Genomic DNA, 6,000 nt, shown 5'->3' with positions numbered 1-6,000 from the left:
CAGTTGGGAATTCTTATAATGCGCAACGGGGAATTATCTTTCAAAAAGGAAAACAAGATGCAAGAAGGACTAATATGTTTTGTGACCACTGCAAGAAACCTGGACATGTGAGAGATAAATGTTTCAAACTGCATGGATATCCTACTAATTACAAGAATGTTAGGGAGAAGAAAATTGTAGCTCAAGTACAAACAGAGGTTTCAAGTCCTAATCCATCAAGCCAAATCTCTGAAGTCACACACATTCCTGAGCTAACCAAGGCGCAGTATACCACATTGTTGCATTTGCTAAATCAGAAAATGGAGATAGGACCATCTACTGGAGTCTCAAATATTTCTGCTGAAACTTCTACTGGAGCCTCCATCAATTTTGCGGGTATGATTACTGAAATCTCTTCTAATTCATGCTCTCTCAGTAATACTTGTTTGCAACCTCTTCCTATACACACAACTTGGATATTAGACACAGGAGCAACTGACCACATTTGTCACGACATTAAATTCTTCCTCAGTCACAATTCTTTACAAAAACCTTTCCATATAACCTTACCCAATGGAAATACAGTAGAAGTCAATCAAATTGGGACTGTGAAAATTGGAGCCAATCTATTGTTGAAAGATGTTCTGTTTGTACCTAGTTTTCATTACAACCTTGTTTCCATTGGAAAACTTACCAAACAAATGAATTGCAAAGTATACTTCACACATGATCATTGTTTCCTGCAGGGCCCTTCTGTGAAGATGCTACAGGCAATTGGTAGACTTCACAAAGGACTCTATCTGCTGCAAGAGAATGTGTTTTGTCCTCTTCCTGGTTCAAATGGAACTTTGTTCTCCTTGTCTCTCAATTCTGGTCCAGGTCATAGGAGTTGTAATTTAGTCTCTGTAATGACATGGCATAATAGACTTGGTCATTTGCCTTTGTATAAATTGCAACAATTGTCTCTTGTTAATTGCAATGATGAAACTTCTTTCTCTTCATTGTGTACTATTTGCCCTCAAGCTAGACAACATAAAAGGCCTTTTCCTCAAAGTCATATACACACAAGTTCAATATTTGAACTAATTCACATAGACACATGGGGACCTTACCATACTTCTACACATCAAGGGTACAAATATTTCTTAACTATAGTAGATGACTATAGCAGGGCAACATGGACACATCTTTTGAGCTCAAAGAGTAATGCCTTAACAATTTTGAAAGCCTTCATACAAATGACTGAGACACAATTTGGTTTGAAGGTTAAAACAATAAGATCAGACAATGCATTAGAATTAGGTTCTAGCCTAGAAGCTAAAACTTACTTTGCAGACAAAGGAATTTTACACCAAACAACTTGTGTTTACACCCCACAACAGAATGGAGTTGTAGAGAGAAAGCACAAGCATTTATTAGAGACCTCTCGAGCACTCTTGTTTCAATCAAAATTACCTATGAGATATTGGGGTGAATGTGTTCTAACAGCAACTTACCTCATAAACAGATTTCCTTCAAAAATCATAGGTAATAAAACTCCTTATGAAATTCTATTTGGTGCTAAACCTAATTACTCACATCTAAAGGTGTTTGGTTGCCTCTGCTATATGTCACCTGTAGGTAAGAATTTAGATAAATTGCAACCTAGAGCTGTCCCCTGTGTGTTTCTAGGCTACCCTTTTGGTAAGAAAGGGTACTTGCTTCTTGATCTCAAAAGTCATGAAATACATGTTTCTAGGAATGTTGTATTCCATGAAGATATATTTCCTTTTGATAAGTCTACTTATTCAGATGACATTGTCCTTCCAGTTTCCTCTTCAGAAACCTTCATTCCCACAGATTCCATTACTCATTCTCAAAATGAAATTCCACAAAACTCATCAGCTGTCCCTATTCCTGAGTTAGTTCCTATGACTAGGAGGAGTTCAAGGCCACATTCTCAACCTTCTTACTTGCAGGATTACATTTGTTCAAATGTGGCAGGATGCAAAAATAACATTTCTGCAAATTCATTTTTCCCACATTGTCCTCACACCTTAACAAATGCTTGTCCTACTCGAAACCATCTTTGTTTTAATATCCTGTCCACCAAAAGCCAAAGGTTGCTCACAACTATTACTGAGGCATATGAGCCAACATCATACAAAGAAGCAGTAATTATTCCTGCATGGAAAGAAGCAATGCAAAAGGAATTCAGTGCTTTAGAAGCAAATAAAACTTGGGAGATAGTGAAATTACCTCCAGGAAAGAAGCCAATAAGCTGCAAATGGGTGTACAAAATCAAACATAAAGCTGATGGCACAATAGAAAGGTTTAAAGCCAGGTTAGTGGTAAAGGGGTTTACACAAAAACAAGGCATTGATTTCACTGAAACTTTTTCACCAGTTGTAAAGATTACAACAGTGAGATGTCTGATTGCAGTAGCAATCAAAAGAGGCTGGCCACTTTCTCAACTAGATGTGAATAATGCCTTTTTACATGGAGATTTAAATGAAGAAATTTATATGAAGATACCAGAGGGACTACATGTTACAGATTCACAAGTTGTTTGCAAGCTGAACAAATCCTTATATGGTCTGAAACAAGCTTCAAGGCAATGGTACTCTAAACTTTCAAATGCCTTAAGATCAAGGGGATATGAAAATTCCAAGAATGACTACTCTTTATTCTATAAAAGGACAGAGAACTCGGTAGTATTTCTAGCAGTTTATGTTGATGATGTCCTTGTAACGGGAACAGACACAAGTGAAATAGATTCGCTGAAGAATTTTTTGAATGCTCAATTTAAGATTAAAGATCTAGGTGAGCTTCATTATTTTCTGGGAATAGAAGCAATCAAGGAGCCTGGTGGAATGATCTTGACTCAAAGAAAATATGCTTTGGATCTTATCAAGGAGTTCAAATGTGAGTCACAAACTACTTTTCTTAGCCCTTTACCAGCAGGAGTAAAATTGAGTGCAAATGAAGGAAAACTCATTGATGATCCAAGTGTATACAGACGTTTGGTTGGAAAACTAAACTATTTGTCTCACACTAGACTTGATATAGCATATGCAGTGCAATATTTAAGCCAATTTATGTCATCTCCAAGGCAACCCCATATGGAAGCAGCTTTGCATACACTAAGGTACATCAATCATAACCCAACTCAGGGACTCTTGATGAATTCTGAACCAGATTTCAATCTGACTGCATATTGTGACTCTGATTGGGCTTCATGCCCCAACACTAGACACTCAGTGAGTGGTTTCTACATCTCACTTGGGAACAGTCCTTTATCTTGGAAGTCTAAAAAACAACATACAGTGGCACTTTCTTCAGCAGAGGCTGAATATCGCTCCTTGAGAAGAATATGTACAGAAATAGCATGGTTGACAAGGTTACTTAATGAATTAACTGTGATCAATGTCATCCCAGTTGCAGTGAAATGTGATAATCAAGCTGCAATACATATAGCCAAGAATCCAGTTTTTCATGAGAGAACCAAACATATTGAGCTTGATTGTCATTATGTGAGGGAACAATTACAAGCAGGGGTAATTAGTGTTCATTATGTTCCTACTCAAAGGCAACTAGCTGATGTGTTCACGAAAAGCTTATCAGGACCTCAACACCAACTGCAGATTTCCAAGTTGGGGGTGTCCAATCCATCTTCACACCTTCCAACTTGAGGGGGGGGTGTTATAGGTGCAAAGTTTTATGTTATAGGTGCTAAGTTTTATGAAAAAGCAGAGGACTTTTGTCCTGAAAGCAGTCAAGCGATCGAGATGCTTATTCAAAAGTTTCTTTTACTGACTATAAAGACTCCTTTACGGTTGTACAACGAGTTATATAATTGTACAAACTTATTGTAAAAATGTGTATTGAATCAAATGAACATTTTTGCGACTTTTCTCTCATAAAATTTCTTTGCTGTTTCTATGACCAGCTTCATCAGATTTCAGATTAGCACAAAATCAACAAGCAATTAAGTTTTCTCTACCTTATCAAAGAAGAGTTTGAGAGATTAATTTAATTAGAATTGAGATATTAGGGAAAACCTTGGACAATGCAATAGTTAGACACAGGTGAAGATTTTTATCTAGTTAACTAGTTTTATTTTTGACAAGTTCAACTTTCACTATAACCTTCTTAAAATTTTTGGCCTCTTTTATAATTTTTGTAATTTGAAAGTACTTTTTGAGTTGAGCAAATGATTTTTTTTATTTCTATAATGTTTTTTTTTAGTATATTACATGACTTAGTATAAAAAATTTTATTTTGCCGAACAGATGATAAGTGTCTCCATTTAACAGATTGTCAAAAAGGCTGGTGGATGCAGAAGTGCATCAATTATTGTTACTTACTGAATTCCTCAGAAAACTCCTCTAATCTCGCAAGGGTGAAACCACAATTTCTCTCACATAGGATCCACACACAGTAAGTGAACAATAGTGGTAAACAATATTAGACTCAAATGTATTGTGCAAAAATAGTACATAAATAATACTGTCGGGGAATAATTTAAACCCTTACATTTTTGTGTCATACTATTAACTTGTTCAATCGTTAACCTTAGTAGATACACATTAAACTAAAGATATTACCCATAACAAATATTCCCTCATTGTAAATGATATAATTTAATTTTGATCTACTTATTAATTTTTTTTTACTATAAAGTGAAATAAAAAGAAAGAAGGTCAAATAATAGAACAGAGTGAACAAAATCTTCTTCATGTAAAATAAAACCGGCTAGATTTAAATGCAGCTGACAATTGAATCCAATTTTTTTCGATAAAACCAAGATACCATAAAACAAATAAAGAGTTATAACTTGCAACAGGTACATATTTATATGCATGGATTTCTTTCCTACATTGAGTACAAAACAAAATAATAATAATAATAATAATAATAATAATAATAATAATAATGATAATTGAAATAGCCATTTTTTAAAATCTTTCTCAAAAAGATAATTAATTATGATATTTGGTGTTCTTTCAGCAGTATTCTCACTTAATCATTTAAAATGGATTGGGTGTCTATTTTCTAATAACGAAATGGATGTTATTATGAATTGGTTAAAGAGTGGATGAACATGAAGTTGGATTCCAAGCTCACCAAAATAGATATCTTATTTCATTCGTTATATATACTAATAGTGTTCACTGCACTAATATAGAGTGACTTACTATGGTAGAAGAATAATGATTTGGAAAGATAAAAACACATTTAATAAATTAAAATTAAAAAATATAAAAAAATAAGTACGAAAATAATTTCAAAGTAAAAAATCTTAGTCTTTTTATGATTAAAGCGAGATGAAAGGAAGGGAAGGTGACTTACTAGTGAGTTATAGATAAAGTTTGATTGTGAAAATTTTTTATTTCTCTCCTACTTTCATTAAAAGTTAAATTGTAAAGAGAAGAAATTTTTCACTTTGTAATCCAAAATAGGCACGTATTCTGAAAATAATGTAATTACTGAATTTTTTTATAATATTTTATTTTATATAATCATCAATATTATTAGTGTTACATTTCCAACCACGACAATCTATTTGTTTTTTTTTTGGATTTTGCAATCCAAAATAGACATGTATTTTGAAGATAATGTAATTACTGAGTTTTTTATAATATTTTATTTTATATTACTATCAATATTATTAGTGGTATAATTTCAAACACAACAATCTATTTATAGTATATTAATCTTGATAATACTTCCTCATTACAACTAACCAAACAACCCTTTAAAATTTGTACTCTTGTAGATTTAATTAGTAATATTACCAATTATATTAAGATTAATAAATCATACAAATTAATGACTAAGTTATTTATTGGTATCGGGATCTCTGCAAGAACTCGTATATATAAGTGGTGAGAGTTTAATTCATGAGTGAAAGCATATTTTTAAGAGTATAAACAGTAGTTATGCTCATACTCTGCCCCTATTTACCTGTTGAAAATTGTACAAATTATACATGCCCTGCTTTAGAGGTAGTCACTCGTGTTGAAAAAAAAAAGGTTTAAT

Source organism: Dioscorea cayenensis, chromosome 15 (genome assembly GCF_009730915.1).
Source record: "Dioscorea cayenensis subsp. rotundata cultivar TDr96_F1 chromosome 15, TDr96_F1_v2_PseudoChromosome.rev07_lg8_w22 25.fasta, whole genome shotgun sequence".
NCBI classification, from domain to species: Eukaryota; Viridiplantae; Streptophyta; class Magnoliopsida; order Dioscoreales; family Dioscoreaceae; genus Dioscorea; species Dioscorea cayenensis.
The sequence above is the reverse complement of the archived record's forward strand: the minus strand, read 5'-3'. Positions refer to the sequence as shown.